The following is a 23,804-nucleotide window of genomic DNA, read 5'->3' on the forward strand; positions in this document are numbered from 1 at the left end:
ACAGTCCTCTCATACATATACCGTACAGTCCTCTCATACATATCCCGTACTCTCATGCATATACTGTACAGTCCTCTCATACATATACCATACAGCCCTCTCATGCATATACTGTACAGTCCTCTCATACATATACCGTACAGTCCTCTCATACATATCCCGTACTCTCATGCATATACTGTATAGTCCTCTCATACATATATATATACTGTACAGTCTTCTCATGAATATACTGTACAGTCCTCTCATACATATAGTGTACAGTCTTCATACATATACTGTACAGTCCTCTCATGCATATACTGTACAGTCCTCTCATACATATACTGTACAGTCCTCTCATACAAATACTGTTCAGTCCTCTGATACATATACTGTACAGTCCTGTCATAGATATACTGTATAGTCCTCTCACACATGTTCTGTACAGTCCTCTCATACATATACTGTTCAGTCCTCTCATGCATACAGTAAGTCCTTTCATGCATATACTGTTCAGTCCTCTCATACATATATTGTACAGTTCTCTCATGCATATACTGTACAGTCCTCTCATACATATACTGTACAGTCCTCTCATGCATATACCGTACAGTCCTCTCATACATATATTGTACAATCCTCTCATGCATATACTGTACAGTGCTTTCATGCATATATTGTACAGTCCTTTCATACATATACCGTATAGTCCTCTTATACATATACCGTACAGTCCTCTCATACATATACCGTACAGTCCTCTCATACATATACTGTACAGGTTCTCATACATATACTGTATAGTCATCCAATACATATACTGTTCAGTCCTCTCATACATATACTGTACAGTCCTCTCATACATATACTGTAAGTCCTCATGCATATGCTGTACATGTTCTCATACATATACTGTATAGTCATCCAATACATATACTGTTCAGTCCTCTCATGCATATACTGTTCAGTCCTCTCATACATATACTGTACAGTCCTCTCATTAACAGATAAACCTAAAATAGTTTTAAAAAAAACAAGAAATTTTAAAAATATTCTGGCACCAAGCACTTTCAAACCCCCAAGAATAAACACCTCAGATGTGGACTTAAATGGACAAAAAATAGAAGGTTATTTCCCGTGCATATCTTGCAAAGCATGTAAATATAGCAGTAAAAAAACAAGTGTAAAATCAACAGTGACACAAAAAGACTATAAAATTAGAGATGTAATAAAGTGTTCTGATAAAAATATTGTATATCTAATTGAATGTCCATGCCATAAACAATACTTGGGGGAGACCTCACGCATGTTGAGGGACAGAATTAGAGAGCATATCCTAAACATAGAACATGGATATGAAAAACATCTGCTCTCTAAACATTTTAAAGAAGAACACAACCAAAACCCTAAAGGCCTAAAATACTGGGGCCTGAGGAAAATAAAACACGACTGGCGTGGGGGAGATATAAATAAAAAACTTTTAAGAGCTGAAGCAGAATTAATTTTTAATTTTAAAACCCTTACCCCTCTAGGCCTAAATGCTGAGTTAGATCTTAACCCTTTTCTATAAAAATGTTTTATGTATTAAATGATTTTATAAAGGTACATGAATTAGTTCTTTATATATTATATATATTTTTTAGATATGATGTATTTTACTACTTCCTCCCATTTATGATTTATTCATTATTATTATGAGCTTTTAAAATGAACTTTTAGAATAGTATTTACATGTTGAGAAAAGAAAAGGTCGACTATAGATGAAAGTAATATATGTTATTCCAGATTAAATAGAGGTTATTTTGCACACACTGGGTATAGAAATATGTATATAGAAACACTAAATCACTTGAAATTTAGGATAAAACCTATTATTTTAGACTATATTTATTATTGAATTTTAAATTTCATAGATTTTGTATTTTATTGAATTCTATTTTACAAAACTAGTGGACTATATAAGTTATTAATTATTAGACAGTTTTGAAAATTTGAATATATAAATATGGATTGAATAGAATTTGATGGAATTTTTTTATTAACATATCTTTCTATTTATATATAACTAGTTGCAATCAATTTTAACTACATATTATTATTTTCAAGATATTCATAGCTTAAAGACTTAGTGCTCAAAAATCATAAATTATAACCACCAGAAAGATCATAAATAAAAGAGAATTGAAAGAAATCAGTTGTCCCTTTAAGAAAAAGAAATATTTTCCCTTTAAGGATTCCGGTATAAAAGACCTTCTGACAGGATGCAGTTCATCTTGATAAAAGCATCTTTGCTGAAACGCGTAGATGACCCAGGACAAGATCCGTTCAGCTGGCCAGCCTTTGTAACGGTGATTTTCCCTGCAATTCCTGTTCAGCAGTACCCTTGGAAGTGTCACTGTGGGTAACGGAACATCTGGGAAAAGGACAAGTTGAAATCTAACCATTGAGGATATTGTGCTCCTGGTAGCACTTTGCAAATATCAAAAGAAATTACATTGCTGTTTTGAAAAAAACACTCACCGGCAACCCGGCACGGCTATTGGAGCGGCCAAGAAGTCACGTGGAGACTTACACGTCACAGCCAGGTAACGGCTGATTCAGGAACGCCGATCGCTGCCGCGAAGAAATAAGCAGGCACGGGGAAAGGTATTACAGATCCATACCCTTTCGTATTCTGGTGAGTGTAGTTATACCTATTTAATTTTGGGACAAAGGATTTGATATTCAGACTTTTATACATTAACAGAGGATACATTGCCAAATAACGGTCAAACCGGCACTTGGTCAATAACTGTCAATTTGAATATAACAGTAATCGCCAGTTTAAGGGGTACCCCGCGAACAACTGACCTTTCAATTGTTTAAAGGTGCACCTTAGTAACATATTGTTTTTAAATGCATGAGCTGTGTAATAAAGTTTAATAGTGTTGATATATATATTTTTTACACTCGTATTGCTTTTTAATTTTTCCATCTGTAAGATATTTGTCCATATTTATTCACCAATAAAGTACTACTTGGCTACAGGTAGAGCTGTTTAGCGCACTCTAATTTTGTATGTTTATTAATATTTCTGTGTGGGCATTTGGGAAACCACACTTTGTAGAGTTGCATATATCTACCTTAAAGGGTCTATACCTTTTGTTTATCCTCTCATGAATATATTGTACAGTCCTCTCATACATATACTGTACAGTCCTCTCATGCATATACTGTACAGTCCTCTCATACATATACTGTACAGTCCTCTCATGCATATACTGTACAGTCCTCTCATGCATTTACTGTACAGTTTTCTCATACATATACTGTACAGTCCTCTCATGCATATACTGTAGAGTCCTCTCATGCATATACTGTACAGTCCTCTCATACATATACTGTACAGTTCTCTCATGCATACACTGTTCAGTCCTCTCATACATATACTGTACAGTTCGTTCATGCATATACTGTACAGTCCTCTCATACATATACTGTACAGTTCGCTCATGCATATACTGTACAGTCCTCTCATACATATACTGTACAGTTCTCTCATGCATATACCGTACAGTCCTCTCATACATATACTGTACAGTCCCCTCATGCATATACTGTACAATGCTCTCATGCATATACTGTATAGTCCTCTCATACATATACCGTACAGTCTTCTCATGCATATACTGTACAGTCCTCTCATACATATACCGTACAGTCCTCTCATACATATCCCGTACTCTCATGCATATACCGTACAGTCCTCTCATACATATACCGTACAGTCCTCTCATGCATATACTGTACAGTCCTCTCATACATATACCTTACAGTCCTCTCATACATATCCCGTACAGTCCTCTAATGCATATACTGTTCAGTCCTCTCATACATATACTGTACAGGTCTCATAAATATACTGTATAGTCCTCTCATACATATACTGTTCAGTCCTCTCATACATATACTGTACAGTCCTCTCATGCATATACTGTTCAGTCCTCTCATACATATACTGTACAGTCCTCTCATTAATATACTATACAGTCCTCTCATACATATACTGTAAGTTTTCATGCATATACTGTACAGTCCTCTCATGCATATACTGTTCAGTCCTCTCATACATATACTGTACAGTCCTCTCATGAATATACTTTACAGTCCTCTCATACATATACTTTACAGTCCTCTCATAGATATACTGTATAGTCCTCTCATACATATACTGTACAGTCCTCTCAAACACATACTGTACAGTCCTCTCATGCATATACTGTACAGTCTTCTCATACATATACTGTACAGTCTTCTCATACATATACTGTACAGTCTTCATACATATACTGTACAGTCCTCTCATGCATATACTGTACAGTCCTTTCATGCATATACTGTACAGTCCTCTCATTCATATACTGTACAGTCCTCTCATTCATATACTGTACAGTCATCTCATACATATACTGTACAGTCCTCCCATACAAATACTGTTCAGTCCTCTCATACATATATTGTACAGTCCTCTCATACATATACTGTACAGTCCTCATGCATATACTGTACAGTCTTCTCATGCATATACTGTACAGTCCTCTCATGCATATACCGTACAGTGCTCTCATGCATATACTGTACAGTCCTCTCATACATATACTGTACAGTCCTCTCATGCATATACTGTACAGTCCTCTCATACATATACCGTACAGTCCACTCATACAAATGCTGTTTAGTCCTCTCATACATATACTGTACAGTCCTGTCATAGATATACTGTATAGTCCTCTCATACATATACTGTACAGTCCTTTCATAGATATACTGTATAGTCCTCTCATAAATATACTGTACAGTCCTCTCATACAAATACTGTTCAGCCCTCTCATACATATACTGTACAGTCCTGTCATAGATATACTATATAGTCCTCTCATACATAAACTGTACAGTCCTCTCATACAAATACTGTTTAGTCCTCTCATGCGTATACTGTACAGGTTCTCATGCATATAGTAAGTCTTCTCATGCATATACTGTACAGTCCTCTCATACATATTATGTACAGTCCTCTCATACATATACTGTACAGTTCTCTCATGCATATACCGTACAGTCCTCTCATACATATACTGTACAGTCCCCTCATGCATATACTGTACAGTGCTCTCATGCATATACTGTACAGACCTCTCATACATATACCGTACAGTCCTCTCATGCATATACTTTACAGTCCTCTCATACATATACCGTACAGTCCTCTCATACATATCCCGTACAGTCCTCTAATGCATATACTGTTCAGTCCTCTCATACATATACTGTACAGGTCTCATAAATATACTGTATAGTCCTCTCATACGTATACTGTTCAGTCCTCTCATACATATACTGTACAGTCCTCTCATGCATATACTGTTCAGTCCTCTCATACATATACTGTACAGTCCTCTCATTAATATACTGTACAGTCCTGTCATAGATATACTGTATAGTCCTCTCATACATATTCTGTACAGTCCTCTCATACATATACTATTCAGTCCTCTCATGCATATAGTAAGTCCTCTCATGCATATACTGTACAGTCCTCTCAAACATATAGTGTAAGTCCTCTCCTGCATTTACTGTACAGTCCTCTCATGCATATACTGTACAGTCCTCTTACATATACTGCACAGTCCTCTCATACATATACTGTACAGTCCTCATGCATATACTATACAGTCCTCTCATACATATACTGCTCTTTCCTCTCATACATATACTGTACAGTCCTCTCATGCATATACTGTACAGTCCTCTCATGCATATACTGTACAATCCTCTCATACATATACTGCTCTTTCCTCTCATACATATACTGTACAGTCCTCTCATACAAATACTGTTCTTTCCTCTCATACATATACTGTACAGTCCTCTCATACATATACTGTACAGTCCTCTCATACATATACTGTACAGGTTCTCATAGAGTACATATACTGTACATTCCTCTCATACATATACTGTACAGTCCTCTCATACAAATACTGTACAGTCCTGTCATAGATATACTGTATAGTCCTCTCATGCATATACTGTACAGTCCTCTCATGCATATACTGTACAGTCCTCTCATACATATACTGTACAGTCCTCTCATACATATACTGTACAGTCCTCTCATGCATATACTGTACAGTCCTCTCATACATATACTGTACAGTCCTCTCTTGCATATAATGTACAGGTTCTCATACATATTCTGTACAGTCCCCTCATATATATACTGTACAGTCCTTTCATACATATACTGTACAGGTTCTCATACATATTCTGTACAGTCCTCTCATGCATATACTGTTCAGTCCTCTCATACATATACTGTACAGTCCTCTCATGCATATACTGTACAGTCCTCTCATGCATGTACTGTTCAGTCCTTTTATACATATACTGTACAGTCTTCATACATATACTGTACAGTCCTCTCATGCATATACTGTACAGTCCTCTCATGCATATACTGTACAGTCCTTTCATGCATATACTGTTCATTCCTCTCATGCATATACTGTACAGCCCTCTCATACATATACCATACAGTCCTCTCATCCATATACTGTTCAGTCCTCTCATACATATACTGTTCAGTCCTCTCATACATATACTGTGCAGGTTCTCATACATTTACTGTATAGTCCTCTCATACATATACTGTACAGTCCTCTCAGACATATACTGTTCAGTCCGCTCATGCATATACTGTACAGTCCTCTCATGCATATACTGTACAGGTTCGTATACATATACTGTAAGTCCTCTCATACATATACTGCACAGTCCTCTCATGCATATACTGTACTGTCCTCTCATATATATACTGTAGAGTCCACTCATGCATATACTGTACAGTCCTCTCATTCATATACTGTTCAGTCCTCTCATACATATACTGTACAGTCCTCTCATAGATATACTGTTAGTCCTCTCCTGCATATACTGTACAGTCCTCTCATGCATATACTGTACAGTCCTCTTACATATAATGTACAATTCATCTCATGCATATACTTTGCAGTCCTCTCATACATATACCATACAGTCCTCTCATGCATATACTGTACAGTCCTCTCATGCATATACTGTACAGGTGTCATAAATATACTGTATAGTCCTCTCATACGTATACTGTCCAGTCCTCTCAGGCATATACTGTTCAGTCCTCTCATACATATACTGTACAGTCCTCTCATGCATATACTGTACAGTCCTCTCATGCATGTACTGTTCAGTCCTTTTATACATATACTGTACAGTCTTCATACATATACTGTACAGTCCTCTCATGCATATACTGTACAGTCCTTTCATGCATATACTGTTCATTCCTCTCATGCATATACTGTACAGCCCTCTCATACATATACCATACAGTCCTCTCATCCATATACTGTTCAGTCCTCTCATACATATACTGTTCAGTCCTCTCATACATATACTGTGCAGGTTCTCATACATTTACTGTATAGTCCTCTCATACATATACTGTACAGTCCTCTCAGACATATACTGTTCAGTCCGCTCATGCATATACTGTACAGTCCTCTCATGCATATACTGTACAGTCCTCTCATGCATGTACTGTTCAGTCTTCATACATATACTGTACAGTCCTCTCATGCATATACTGTACAGTCCTCTCATGCATATACTGTACAGTCCTCTCATGCATATACTGTACAGTCCTCTCATGCATATACTGTACAGGTTCTCATGCATATACTGTACAGTTCTCTCATGCATATACTGTACAATCCTCTCATGCATATACTGTACAGGTTCTCATGCATATACTGTACAGTCCTCTCATACATATACTCTACAATCCTCTTATGCATATACTGTACTGTCCTCTCATGCATACACTGTACAGTCCTCTCATACATATACTGTACATGTTCTCATACATATACAGGTGACCCTCGTTTTACAACGGTTCAATTTACACCGTTTCAGAATAACAACCTTTTTTCTAGTCATGTGACTGCTATTGAAAACCATTGAGAAGCAGTGCATTGATTAAAATAGCCAGTAGGTGGAGCTGTCCGCTTGTGTTGCAGCAAAGCCAAGCAAGCTGAAATTAATCAATTTAACCAGACCTGAGCTATCGAGCAGATTTGAAAGGAACAAGATCTTCCTGTCTATAAATCAGTCCAGATTGGAAAGCATAGAAAGAACTGTTTGCAGAAAAATGCAAGTGAAGTCTGTGTTGTGTGATTATTTTATTAGGTTTATAATGCTGTTAAGCAAATGTTTTTGTTCATTTAACTTAGTTTAATTATATATTCTGTGTTGTGTGAATATTTTATTAGGTTTATAATGCTGTTTAGCATTTAAAGTCTTCATTTCAAAGCTTTAAAAATAATGTATCAGGTGTTACTTATGACAATTTTGAGAGGAGCCTGGAACCTATCTCCCTCACTTCCCATTGACTTACATTATAAACTGTATTTCAATTTACGACGGTTTCGATTTATAACCATTCCTTCTGGAACCTAACCCCGGCGTAAACTGAGGACTACCTGTACTGTACAGGTTCTCATACATATACTGTACAGTCTTCTCATACATATACTGTACAGGTTCTCATGCGTATACTGTACAGTTCTCTCATGCATACACTGTACAGTCCTCTCATACATATACTGTACAGGTTCTCATACATATACTGTACAGTCCTCTCATACATATACTGTTCAGTCCTCTCATGCATATACTGTTATACTGTACAGTCCTCTCATGCATACACTGTACAGTCCTCTCATACATATACTATACAGGTTCTCATACATATACTGTACAGTCCTCTCATACATATACTGTACAGTCCTCTCATACATATACTGTACAGTCCTCTCATTCATACAGGTTCTCATACTAATACTGTACAGTCCTCTCTCAAAAACTCCTTATATATGTTTTTCTCTTTCTCTCAAGCTCCAAGCTATATCTCTTATGTTGCTCCAAGGCACTTATGCATTGTCCCCTTTCTTACACACACGTTACAGCTATGTATTTCTTGTACACCCATCATTCTGTCTTCTCTTTATGCCAAATCTCGTTTTTTTTTTACATTCTTACCTTTATATATTACAGAATGCTCTATGTGTACCTTCCCACTTTACTTGTAAGCTTCCTGCAGGGCTTAATCCTTGTATTACTTAAACCACAGTGCACACTGCAGGTCAGCCATGGTTTTGTGCTTCTCCTCTATTCCTATATAAAAACAACTAGAAACCTGTGCAATTACACAATGGTTAGCAGAGTAATTGCCTATAAATATGTTTGCAAGCAATGCTGCCCTATATATTTTTTTCTAAATATTCTATCAACATAATATTGTTTTTATCCTTGTCTCTGAAACCTGTGATCTAAGTATAAAATGAAGTGGGTGGAATGCAGATGTAAGTTTGAAGTTAACTTGATCTTGAACTTGACCTGCTACATTTTTGCACTGTTTCAAAGCAGACCGATTTTAGAAAAAGGGACATGATGTGTCATGTTTGAAATCACTTTAACTTCACAATGAAGTAAAATATATTTGGCATCTCACCCTTTCTCTAACTATGTGCAGCTGCACAGTGACTTACGCCTCCTCTGTTTTTATAAATACTAATGGCTGTGCGGAAGAGATACTGTAGCCCCCGCAATGATTTTGAGCCTGCAGTAGCCCTATTGGCTTCAGTCTTCCTGTAAACTCAGCCTCTGCTGGGAAATTCTGTGAGCCAGTAAACCAATCAAACACTGAGCAGGGTCATTGTGTGAAAGGAGGGGGGACAAATGTGGGTGGAGTATATGATCTCATCAAAGGGGAGGGAGTCAGTTTTGTGGCAGCTGGACGGAAGAAGCTTGAAAGCCAAGTGAAGAGGGGAGAATGAGAAAACTGGAGGGGTGGTTAGAGGAGACAAGAGTCGTGGAGACTGCTGGGGAGAAAAAAAAACGGTGAGGAGTGTACATGGGAGAGCAGGAAAGCCTGTGAAGACTGGAGTGAAAAAGAAGCCAAGGAAGCTGAAACTTAGGAGAGAAAAACAAAAGAAAGGAAAAAGAAAAGTAGCTGGTAAGCAAGTTTTGGGCCATGAGAAAGAAAGAGGAGTGGCAGTTTGTTAGAAACTGTGTGCAAATGGGGGAGTGTTATACATTTACATCTGAGCTGTGCCCTAATGTAAATAGATAGATGTGTTTACAGTAGTTTAAAAATCCTGTGTGCCAGGGCTTTGGACTCCAGAAATGAAATGCACCATGCCTAGCTCCCAGGAATGACATAATGTGCTTACCCCTGTCTGTATCAGGGTGTGTACAAGTGTTTAGTACACACACAATGACACTATGCATGTGTGTATACATAGGCTTACCATAATTTTTAGAGGTGAAACTGGGACCACCTGGCACTGTGCCAGTGGTGGTGTGGTCAGGGGCGTGGTTAAGGGGGTGCGGCAATTGTCCACCAGAACTAATTTTCCAAAAAACTCACAAATGCATCATTTAATTTCTTTAAAAATAGGCTCTGACTGAAATGGAAGGTATTAATAAGTGGCACTAGATCATTCAGTTATATGAAAGTAGTTAGGGTTGGAAAAGTCAGAAGTTAAAGGAGAAACTACTCAGATGGTGAGGATATGGCTATGCAAATTAGTATTTCTACATATATAGAGGAATTATATTATATTGAATAATATACATGTTGGCATCTGTGTTTGCAGTGTTAATTGTCATTAGTCTGACCAATGCAACAGCATGTTGCACATAAGGAGACACATACAGGCAATTTACAGGGATGGATGTAGGTACCGTGATATGGAAGCATTAAACTGCTGGTCTGTGTTCATGACCAGATTTTAGTAATAAAACTGAATGAACAGTCAGTAGTTGAAGAGCAGGGGCAGAATGCTCATTGATGGGAGGCTACTGCTTGGCCAGTCTGGGGCATAACTAAAGAAACTCTAGGCCCCATAGCAAAATGTAAAAAACTGAGCTCCTACTTTACACCCTTCCCTTTTATTTTTCACCCATATAAAAGAGTAGTCATTTGATCTGTTGCACTTGAATGCTTCATTCGGGGGGACATTTTTAAATCTCTATTAAACCTCTCTGCGTCTGTTGTATAATAGAAGGAGAAGAGACAGAAAAAGATGTCTTATGCTGCTCCATAGTGCTTTGGGAGGGATAACAACTAAATTCCTTGCATCCTAATCGATAAGCCTATAGTAACTAGAAGTCATTAGTGGTTAACGGTTGTGGTTGAGAGGTCAGCGCTAGTCTAGTGATGGGAGGTTAGAGTAGAAGCAGTCGGTAGTGAATTATAACTATTCACAAAGTATTCATGGTAAGCACTGACCCAAACAGTGAAAAGATTACGATTTCACCATTTACTGATGGGAGTTGGAGACTGTATCAGTAAAATAAGAGAGTCTAGTTTTAGGAAATTAAATGAAGTAATTGTTGCTCCCATAAATAAATACCAGTACTGGATAATACTACACCAAGATCCCAGTTGGTTGCATTTATTATTTTATTTCCTAGTTTCAACGGGTCAGTCCTTATTAGACTATGACCCAAATGAATGATATTCACTGCTTGTGGCACAATGATGACTGCCGATTCTGATTTTACCAATTTACCGAACCGATTATGTTGACTCTGAGGGGAGGCATGGTAGTGTGTACGGGAGGTAGCTTGGATATTCCTGGTTTTATTCGCTCCTGTTCTGCCCTGTGTGCCTTGGTGCCACGGTTATGATTAACTCTTTCCTGGTCCTGCTTTGCTTCCGTTACTGACTCGCTCCCTGTCCTGGTTTAGTCTTTTCTTCCATGATTATTACCAGTTCCTTATAGCCCTGGTTCTGCCCTGCACTCAGTGTTTTGACAAATGACACCTTAAATTCCTCTCACGGCAGCGCGTTTTTGGATTGGATGAATAAAGCTATTTGGGCATGTCACTGAGTGTGGCTTTCAATCGGAGGGTTGCGTGGTACTTGCAATTAATTTTGAGTTCAGAGGGGGCATTCGGGGGCCTACACAGTATAGCATTTTGTGATAATACTGCCCATGAAAAAAACGGCTTTTGCATTGCCGGTATTTGTAATGCCGGCACTGGCTGGGACAGAATGAACAATCGGGTGGGACACTGGGACAGCGCCTCCAAACAGGGACAATCCCAGTCAAACTGGGATGTCTGGTAAGCCTATGTATACATGTTTGTATACATAGTAGACAGAAAGAATCTAATGCTAGCGCTGACACAAATATCGGTATTGATTACTGGTTAAGAAAAAAATGTTGCTTGTCTGAAGGGAACAAGTTACTAGTCTCTTCAAAGTTACATACAGGAAGAAGTCTATAATATCAAAGTTGTTTGCTGCAACCCATACCTGACAATCTGCTTGATCGCCTGAAGCAGAGTTGCTTTTTATCTAGTGAAACTTCTCCAGTTCCTACTATAGTCTACAGGCATATTCTATATTATACATAGTACTCACTAAAATATGTATTAAAAATGTATTAGCCAGACCAACCTCTCTTCATTTAATACCCTTGAGATTACACAAATCTCTCTGAGGTTTCCAGTCTGGCCCATCTTTTTCTCCAAAGAAGACCCATTGTCAGTTATAAAGGCCCAAATAACAAAAAAGTATTAGGGTGATGGGTCCACATTAGGGCACCATAATTACCAAATGTGTGGTTAAAGGGACACTGAACCCAAAATCTTTCTTTCATGATTCAGATAGAGCATGCAATTTTAAGCCACTTTCTAATTTATTCCTATTATCAATTTTTCTTCGTTCTCTTGCTATCTTTATTTTAAAAAGAAGACATCTAAGCTGGGTTTTTTTTCATAACTCTGGACAGCACTTTTTTGTTGGTGGATGAGTTTATCCACCAATCAGCAAGAACAACCCAGGTTGATCACCAAAAATGGGCCGGCATCTAAACTTACTTTCTTGCATTTCAAATAAAGATACCAAGAGAATGAAGAAAATGTGATAATAGGAGTAAATTAGAAAGTTGCTTAAAATGCCATGCTCTATCTGAATCACGAAAGAAAAAATTTGGGTACAGTGTCCCTTTAAGGTTACATACACATACAACTTTAACTCCTCCTCATAGTAGACAAACCCCGACACATCCACTGTTTTGTACCACTAAACACCTGTGCTCCTTTATTGCTCCCCTGTTTTAAGTGAAATCATTTTTCTTTGTTTCACCTGAACTGAAAATGAATACACTTTCTTTCCTGTGGGCATCATCTTCGACCAGTAGAGCTGTGTGTGTATGAGCTTCTATCTCACGAACATTGACTTCTTATTTGTTTTAATATAAACAGCTGTAAAACTTCTTTTATATTTTTAAAACGTTTAAATAGTGCTCTTACATATACATGTTTTTTTATCTTTGTTCAATGTACCTTTAAAGGAACGTTAAGGTAATTTAATGCATTATATATATATATATATATATATATATATATATATATATATATATATATATATAGTGGGGCAAAAAAGTATTTAGTCAGCCACCAATTGTGCAAGTTCTCCCACTTAAGAAGATGAGAGAGGCCTGTAATTGTCATCATAGGTATACCTCAACTATGAGAGACAAAATGTGGAAACAAATCCAGACAATCACATTGTCTGATTTGGAAAGAATTTATTTGCATATTATGGTGGAAAATAATATAAATAAATATATATATATATATATATATATATATATATATATATATATATATATAAATACACAGTCGTATGCAAAAGTTTAGGCACCCCTGACAATTTCCATGATTTTCATTTATAAATAATTGGATGTTAATAATAATAATAATTGGATGTTTGGATCAGCAATTTCATTTTGATCTATCAAATAACTGAAGGACACAGTAATATTTCAGTAGTGAAATTAAGTTTATTGGATTAACAGAAAATGTGCAATATGCATCAAAACAAAATTAGACAGGTGCATAAATTTGGGCACCCCAACAGAAATATTGCATCAATATTTAGTAGAGCCTCCTTTAGCAGAAATTACAGCCTCTAGATTCTTCCTATAGCCTGTAATTAGTGTCTGGATTCTGGATGAAGGTATTTTGGACCATTCCTCCTAGCAAAATATCTCCAGTTCAGTTAGGTTTGATGGTTGCCGAGCATGGACAACCCGCTTCAAATCACCACACAGATTTTCAATGATATTCAGGTCTGGCCTGGGGACTGGAATGGCCATTCCAGAACATTGTACTTGTTCCTCTGCATAAATGCAAGAATAGATTTTGAGCAGTGTTTTGGGTCGTTGTCTTGTTGAAATATCCAGCTCCGGCGTAACTTCAACTTTGTGACTGATTCCTCAACATTATTCTCAAGTATCTGCTGATATTGAGTGGAATCCATGCGACCCTCAACTTTAACAAGATTCCCAGTACCGTCACTGACCACACAGCCCCACAGCATGATGGAACATCCACCAAATTTTACTGTGGCTAGCAAGTGTTTGTCTTGGAACGTTGTATTCTTTTGCCGCCATGCATAACGCCCCTTGTTATGACCAAATAACTCAATCTTTGTTTGATCAGTTCACAGCACCTTCTTCTAAAATGAAGCTGTCTTGTCCAAATGTGCATTTGCATACCTCAAGCGACTCTGTTTGTGTCGTGTGTGCAGAAAAGGTTTCTTCCGCATCACTCTCCCATACGCTGAATTGTTGAACAATGCACAGTGATACCATCTGCAGCAAGATGATGTTGTAGGTCTTTGGAGGTGGTCTGTGGGCTGTTTTTGACCATTCTCACCATCCTTTGCCTTTGCTTCTCCGATATTTTACTTTTGGCCTTAACAAGAACTGTGCCTGTGGTCTTCCATTTCTTCACTATGTTCCTCACAGTGGACACTGACAGCTTAAATCTCTGCGATAGCTTTTTGTAGCCTTCCCCTAAACCATAATGTTGAACAATCTTTGTTTTCAGGTCATTTGAGAGTTGTTTTGAGGCCCCCATGTTGCCACTCTTCAGAGGAGAGTCAAAGAGAACAACAACTTGCAATTGGCCACCTTAAATACCTTTTCTCATGATTGGATGCAGCTGTCTATGAAGTTCAAGGCTTAATGGGCTCACCAAATCAATTGTGTGTTCCAATTTATCAGTGCTTGGTAGTTACAGGTATTCAAATCAACAAAATGACAAGGGTGCCCAAATTTATGCACCTGTCTAATTTCGTTTTGATGCATACTGCACATTTTCCGTTAATCCAATAAACCTCATTTCACTACTGAAATATTACTGTGTCCTTCAGTTATTTGATAGATCAAAATGAAATTGCTGATCCAAACACCCAATTATTTATAAATGAAAATTATGGAAAATGTCAGGGGTGCCTAAACTTTTGCATACGGCTGTATGTATATATATATATATATATATATATATATATATATATATATATATATATATATATATATATATATATATATATATATATATATACAGTATCTCACAAAAGTGAGTACACCCCTCACATTTTTGTAAATATTTTATTATATCTTTTCATGTGACAATACTGAAGAAATGACACTTTGCTACAATGTAAAGTAGTGAGTGGGCAGCCTGTATAACAGTGTAAATTTGCTGTCCCCTCAAAATAACTCAACACACAGCCATTAATGTCTAAACCATAGGCAACAAAAGTGAGTACACCCCTAAGTGGAAATGTTCAATTTTGGCCCAAAGTGTCAATATTTTGTGTGGTTACCATTATTTTCCAGCACTGCCTTAACCTTCTTGGGCATGGAGTTGACCAGAGCTTCACAGGTTGCCACTGGAGTCCTCCTCCATGACGACATCACAGAGCTGGTGGATGTTAGAAACCTTGCGCTCCCCCACCTTCCGTTTGAGGATGCCCCACAGATGCTCAAAAGGGTTTAGGTCTGGAACCATGCTTGGCCAGTCCATCACCTTTACCCTCAGCTTCTTTAGCAAGTCAGTGGTCGTCTTGGAGGTGAGTTGGTCATTAAGTTGACCTGAGGAGAGGTGGAGACAACCCCCAGAGCAACAGTTATGGATGGGTGGTATCCGTATTTAGCGAAGAATGGTGACATTTTAGAGGTAGAATTTACAGCATCGTTAAAGGCAAATTCTGCCATGGGTAGAAACTATACACAATCAGATTGGTGATGTGAGCAGTAACAGCGGAGGTACTGTTCTAACCATTGGTTTAGACGTTCAACTTGACCATTGGTTTGCGGGTGATACAGTGTGGAGAAGCGATGATTGATCTTTAACAGCTTACAAAGTTGTCTCCAAAAGAGAGAAGTGAACTGGGTTCCTCTGTCGGATATCAATACGGGTGGAATACCATGGAGCCTTACGATGTGCTTTATAAACAGATCTGCAGTCTCGGATGAAGTTGGAAGTTTGTGATACGGTATGAAGTGGGCCATCTTCGTGAAGTGGTTGATTACAACTAAAATAGTGTTTCGATTTTGTGATATGGGGAGTTCGACAATAAAGTCCATGCCCACATGTTGCCAGGGTTTCTCAGGGATCTGAAGAGGCATAAGGAGTCAATATGGGAGTTGGGTCTCAGATTTAAAGGTGGTACATATGGTACAGGTTCGTATGTACTCTTTCACTGAGGATTGCAATCCGGGCCACCAGAATCCCCTTGTAACCTTTTCCATAGTACGTTTCACCCCTTGGTATCCAGATAACGGGGAGTCATGATATAGCTGTAGAATCCGTGGTCTGAGAATGTTTGGTATATACAACTTGTCATTGTGGTAATAAAATCCATCAGGTTTTATAGTAACTACGTTGTGTGATAAGTCGGTATCATTTTTTTAAAGCCCTTGTTAGCTCCTTGGTTGCTTTCTTAAAAGGTAGGGTTGAGTACAGCGTGTGAGAGATAGATTTTAGGCTGTGGTTATGTTGCAGGGCGAACACAAGAGTATGACTTCTAGATTCTTGACACGCTGGTGCAGAGAAGGTTTCACAGATCCTTGTTCCCGTAATAGTGAAAATTATATTTAGAGGATGAGATAAATCCTAAATTAGATAGTAGTTGCTGTTTGGTGAACAATGCAGTTGTAATCCGTCTGTCAATAGATTCGATACAACCTTCCTGCTCTGGCTCAGCTCCAAGTTTGTCTGACTAAACAAATTACTAAGCACTATGTTTGCAGCTGAGTGAATCCTTTTAAAGAAGAAGGGGTGGGGGGGTGATCTTAAGCTGAATCCTGACAGATATTAAGATGTTATCTTGGAAGGTTTTGTTTCTGGTGGCTATTTCTCTTGTAAGATGTATCGAGTCCATGGATTCATCCTTACTTGTGGGATATTCTCCTTCCCTACAGGAAATGGCAGAGAGAGCACCCACAGCAGAGCTGTCTATATAGCTCACCCCTTAGCTCCACCCCCAGTCATTCTCTCTTCCTGCTTAACTGCTAGGAAGGGCAAAGAGCTATGTGATGACTAAAATGTTAGTTTTTTTACTTCTCAAGCAATAGTTTATTATTTTAAATGGTACCGGTGTGTACTATTTACTCTCTGGCAGAAAAGGGATGAAGATTTCTGCAAGGAGGATGGTGATCTTAGCACTTTGTAACTAAGATCCACTGCTGTTCTCACAAGGCCTGAAGAGTATTGGAAAACTTCAGTTGGGAGAACAGTTTGCAGGCTAAGCTGCATATGAGGTATGTTCAGTCTATATTTTTCTAGACAGACTGTGTTAAATCTAGAAAAGGCTGGCAATATCCCCATGAGGGAAGGGTAAGCTGTATTCAGATACTTTAATAGGAATTTCAGCTTGCTTGAAGGGCTCATTAGTTACTGGTGACACTGTTAGGAAAAAACGTTTTGTTTTTTTATGCATTTATAACGTTTTTTGAAGGGACTAAAGGGGTCATTGTGGCTTGGTTTTGAGTTTTGTAACTCACATGGTTAATTAAGAGACACTTTGGTGTTTCTCTGATAGGCCTCAAAACATCGAGTGAGGTGGGAGGGGCCTATTTTCGCGCCTCAGTCGCGCAGTTTCCTTTCCTTTGAGACATATTACTGCTTCTCCTGTCGTTTCTGCTATGTTTGAGGGTTGTTAAAGAAGTTTTTTTCCCCCACAAATCGTTCTGAAGGGCAGGAAGGAGCCACAGCAGAGCTGTGGCATGGTGCTGAAAGTCTTTTTTTACTGGGTTTAACGTTTTTTCAATCCGTTTTTGCCATTAAAGGGTTAATTGTTAATTTGCATAGCTGTGCAAAGTTACTAAGCCTTTATAATGCTACTGTAAAAATTTTGTTAAGTTTACTGCTTTTTTACACTGTTTTGCAGAACTGGTGCAGCTTTTTTTCTCTTAAAGGCACAGTACCATTTTATTTCTAAGTGTTTTTTACTTTGATTACAGTGTTTTCCAAGCTTGCTTGTTACATTACTAGCCTGTTTAACATGTCTGACACCAAGGAAAATCCTTGTTTAATATGTTTGGAAGCCATTGTGGAACCCCCTCTTAGAATGTGTCCCAATTGTACTGATATGTCTATAAACTATAAAGAACATATATTAGCACTTAAAAATAGAGCAATAGATGATTCTCAGTCAGAAGTAAATGAGGGTTCGCCATCTAGCTCTCCCCAAGTGTCACAACCAGTAACGCCCGCACAAGTGACGCCAAGTACCTCTAGTGCGTCAAATTATTTTACTTTACAAGACATGGCTACAGTTATTAATACAACCCTCACAGAGGTTTTATCTAAACTGCCTGGTTTACAAGGAAAGCGGGACAGCTCTGGGTTTAGAAAAAATGCTGAGCCATCTGACTCTTTAGTAGCCATATCTGATATGCACTCACAATGCTCTGAAGTAGGGGTGAGGGATTTGTTATCTGAGGGAGACATTTCTGATTCAGGAAAGACGCTTCCTCAGACAGATTCTGATATGAAGGCCTTTAAATTTAAGCTTGAACACCTCCGCTTATTGCTCAGGGAGGTATAAGCGACTAGATGATTGTGACCCTATAGTGGTTCCAGAGAAATTGTGTAAAATGTATAAATACTTAGAGGTTCCTGTTTACACTGATGTTTTTCCAGTTCCTAAGAGGATTGTGAATATTATTACTAAGGAGTGGGATAGACCAGGTATTCCGTTCTCTCCCCCTCCTGTTTTTAAGAAAATGTTTCCCATATCTGACACCATGCGGGACTCGTGGCAGACAGTCCCTAAGGTGGAGGGAGCTATTTCGACTCTGTCTAACTATACCTATCGAGGACAGTTGTGCTTTCAAAGATCCTATGGATAAAAAATTAGAGGGTCTCCTGAAGAAAATTTTTGTTCATGAGGGTTTTTTCTCTTCAACCTATTGCGTGCATTGTTCCTGTAACTACTGCAGCCGCTTTCTGGTTTGAGGCTCTAGAAGAGGCTCTTCAGATGGAGACCCCATTAGAGGAGATTATGGACAGAATCAAGGCCCTTAAGTTGGCTAATTCTTTTATTACAGATGCCGCTTTTCAACTGGCTAAATTAGCGGCAAAGAATTCAGGTTTTGCCATTTTAGCACGCAGGGCGTTATGGCTTAAGTCCTGGTCTGCTGATGTGTCAACCAAATCTAAACTTTTGAACATCCCTTTCAAAGGAAGGACCCTATTCGGGCCTGAACTGAAAAAGATTATTTCAGACATCACTGGAGGGAAAGGTCATGCCCTTCCTCAGGATAGATCAAATAGGATGAAGATCAAACAAAATAATTTTCGTTCCTTTCGGAACTTCAAGAGTGGTTCCGTTCGGCTTCCTCTGCTGCAAAGCAAGAGGGGAATTTTGCCCAATCCAAGTCAGTCTGGAGATCTAACCAGGCTTGGAACAAGGGTAAACAGGCCAAGAAGCCTGCAGCTGCCTCTAAGACAGCATGAAGGGGTAGCCCCCGATCCGGGACCGGATCTAGTAGGGGCAGACTCTCTCTCTTCGCTCAGGCTTGGGCAAGAGATGTTCACGATCCCTGGGCTTTAGAAATTGTGTCCCAGGGATATCTTCTGGAATTCAAAGACTCCCTTCCACGGGGAAGATTTCATATTTCTCGATTGTCTGTAAACCAGACAAAGAGAGAGGTGTTCTTACGCTGTGTAGAAGATCTGCTTACCATGGGGGTGATCCGCCCAGTCCCAAAAGAGGAACAGGGACTAGGGTTCTACTCAAACCTGTTTGTGGTTCCCAAAAAAGAGGGAACTTTCAGACCAATCTTGGATCTCAAAATTCTAAACAAGTTCCTCAGGGTTCCATCATGCAAGATAGAGACCATTCAGACTATTCTGCCTCTGATCCAGGAAGGTCAATATATGACTACCGTGGACTTAAAGGATGCGTATCTACACATCCCTATTCACAGAAATCATCATCAATTTCTCAGATTTGCCTTTCTAAACAGGCATTACCAGTTTGTGGCTCTTCCCTTCGGGTTAGCCACGGCTCCAAGAATTTTCACAAAGGTGCTAGGGTCTCTTCTGGCGGTTCTACGACCTTGGGGCATAGCAGTGGCGCCTTATCTAGACGACATCTTAATTCAGGCTTCGACTTTTCAGCTAGCCAAGTCTCACACGGACATTGTGTTGGCTTTTCTGAGATCTCACGGGTGGAAGGTGAACATAAAAGAGTTCTCTCTTCCCTCTTACAAGAGTTTCCTTTCTGGGGACTCTGATAGATTCAGTAGAAATGAAAATATTTCTGGCGGAAGTCAGAAAATCAAAATTCTTAACCACTTGCCGAACTCTTCATTCCATTCCTCGGCCATCTGTGGCTCAGTGTATGTAGGTAATCGGACTCATGGTAGCGGCAATGGACATAGTTCCTTTTGCCCCCCTACACCTCAGACCTCTGCAACTATGCATGCTCAAACAGTGGAATGGGGATTATGCAGATTTATCTCCTCAACTGCATATGGACCAGGAGACCAGAGATTCTCTTCTCTGGTGGTTGTCTCAGGACCACCTGTCTCAGGGAATGTACTTCCACAGGCCAGAGTGGCTCATTGTAACGACAGATGCCAGCCTGCTAGGCTGGGGTGCAGTCTGGAACTCCCTGAAAGCACAGGGCTTATGGTCTCGGGAGGAATCTCTTCTTCCGATAAACATCATAGAACTGAGAGTGATATTCAAGGCGCTTCAGGCATGGCCTCAGCTTGCTGCAGCCAAATTCATCAGGTTTCAGTCGGACAACATCACGACTGTAGCTTATATCAATCATCAAGGAAGAACAAGGAGTCCTCTAGCGATGATGGAGGTAACCAAAATAATCCGATGGGCAGAGGATCACTCTTGCCATCTCTCGGCAATCCACATTCCAGGAGTAGAGAACTGGGAGGCGGATTTTCTAAGTCGTCAGACTTTTCATCCGGGGGAGTGGGAACTCCATCCGGAGGTATTTGCTCAGCTGATTCAGCTATGGGGCACATCAGAATTGGATCTGATGGCGTCGCGTCAGAATGCCAAACTTCCTCGTTACGGGTCCAGGTCCCGGGATCCCAAGGCGGTACTGATAGATGCTCTAGCAGTACCTTGGTCCTTCAATCTGGCCTACGTATTTCCACCGCTTCCTCTCCTTCCACGTCTGGTTGCCAGAATCAAGCAGGAGAGAGCTTTGGTGATTCTGATAGCACCTGCGTGGCCACGCAGGACTTGGTATGCAGACCTAGTGCGCATGTCCTCGGTTCCACCGTGGACCCTGCCAATGAGGCGGGACCTTCTAATCCAAGGTCCGTTCTCACATCCAAATCTAGTTTCTCTGCGTCTGACTGCTTGGAGATTGAACGCCTAGTTCTATCAAAGCGTGGGTTCTCTGAGTCGGTCATTGATACCCTGATTCAGGCTAGAAAGCCTGTCACCAGGAAGATCTATCATAAGATTTGGTGCAAATATCTTTATTGGTGTGAATCCAAAGGTTACCCGTGGAGTAAGATTAGGATTCCTAGAATATTGTCTTTTCTCCAAGAGGGTTTGGAGAAGGGATTATCAGCTAGTTCTCTAAAAGGACAAATATCTGCTTTGTCTATTCTACTACACAAACGTCTGACAGATGTCCCAGATGTTCAAACTTTTAGTCAGGCTTTGGTCAGAATTAAACCTGTATTTCAGCCTGCTGCTCCGCCTTGGAGCCTAAACTTAGTCCTTAGAGTTCCTCAAGGGGTTCCGTTTGAACCTATGCATTCCATAGATATTACATTTCTATCTTGGAAAGTTTTGTTCTTAGTTGCTATCTCATCGGCTCGAAGAGTTTCTGAGCTTTCTGCTTTACAGTGAGATTCCCCTTATCTTATTTTCCATTCAGATAAGGTGGTTTTGCGTACTAAACCTGGTTTTCTTCCTAAGGTTGTTTCTATTAAGAATATCAATCAAGAGATTGTTGTTCCTTCTCTGTGTCCTAATCCTTCATCAAAGAAGGAACGTCTGTTGCACAATCTTGATGTGGTTCGTGCTTTAAAGTTCTACTTACAAGCAACCAAAGATTTCCGTCAAACATCTTCATTGTTTGTTGTTTATTCTGGTAAGCGGAGAGGCCAAAAGGCTACGGCTACCTCTCTTTCCTTTTGGCTGAAAAGCATCATCCGTTTGGCCTATGAGACTGCTGGACAGCAGCCACCTGAAAGAATTACTGCTCATTCTACTAGAGCTGTGGCTTCCACATGGGCTTTTAAAAATGAGGCTTCTGTTGAACAGATTTGTAAGGTGGCGACTTGGTCTTCGCTTCATACTTTTTCCAAATTTTCCAAATTTTATACTTTTGCTTCTTCAGAGGCTATTTTTGGGAGAAAGGTTCTACAAGCAGTGGTGCCTTCCGTTTAAGGTCCCTGTCTTGTCCCTCCCTTCATCCGTGTCCTAAAGCTTTGGTATTGGTATCCCACAAGTAAGGATGAATCTGTGGACTCGATACATCTTACAAGAGAAAACATAATTTATGCTTACCTGATAAATTTATTTCTCTTGTGATGTATTGAGTCCACGGCCCACCCTGTTTATTACGACAGGCATATATATTTTTATTTTTTAAACTTTCAGTCACCACTGCACCCTATGGTTTCTCCTTTTTCTTCCTAGCCTTCGGTCGAATGACTGGGGGGTGGAGCTAAGGGGGGAGCTATATAGACAGCTCTGCTGTGGGTGCTCTCTCTGCCACTTCCTGTAGGTAAGGAGAATATCCCACAAGTAAGGATGAATCAGTGGACTCGATACATCACAAGAGAAATACATTTATCAGGTAAGCATAAATTGTTTTCTTCGGCTCGAAGAGTTTCGGAGCTTTCAGCCTTACAGTATGAATCACCTTTTCTTATTTTTCACTCTGATAAGGTAGTTCTGCGTACTGCCTTGGGTTTTCTTCAAGAGATTGTTATTCCTTCTTTGTGTCCTAATCCTTTTTCTCATAAGGAGCGTTTGTTGCACAACCTGGATGTGGTTTGTGCATTGAAATATTATTTGCAGGCGAATAAGGATTTTTGCCTGTCTTCATTTGTTGTCTTTTCTGGGAAGCGTAAGGGTAAGAATGCTACGGCTACTTCTCTTTCTTGTTGGTTGAGGAGTGTTATTAGCTTGGCATATGAGACTGCTGATCAGCAGCTTCCTGAGAGAATCATGACTCATTCCACGAGTGCTGTTTCATCTTCTTGGGCTTTCAAAAATGGAGCTTCTGTAGATCAGCTTTGCAAGGCTGCGACTTGGTCATCTTTGCATACTTTTTAAAAAATTTACAAATTTGATACTTTTGCTTCAGCAGAGGCTTCTTTTGGGAGAAAGGTTCTTCAAGCAGTGGTGCCTTCTGTTTAGGTTAACTGTCTTGTCCC

At 39.3% G+C, this 23,804-nt stretch overlaps 1 protein-coding gene across 1 annotated transcript in view; it reads left to right on the top strand.

Annotated features, from left to right (window-relative positions):
- The first annotated feature begins 9,869 nt into the window (after positions 1–9,869).
- The window catches only part of MAP3K14 (mitogen-activated protein kinase kinase kinase 14), an 87,428-nt gene continuing 73,493 nt past the window's right edge, over positions 9,870–23,804 (top strand). Inside the window, 1 exon segment of the mRNA XM_053699802.1 lies at positions 9,870–10,072. The gene's annotated coding sequence lies outside the window, so the exon portion shown is untranslated.

Source organism: Bombina bombina, chromosome 1, assembly GCF_027579735.1.
Source record: "Bombina bombina isolate aBomBom1 chromosome 1, aBomBom1.pri, whole genome shotgun sequence".
NCBI lineage: Eukaryota > Metazoa > Chordata > Amphibia > Anura > Bombinatoridae > Bombina > Bombina bombina.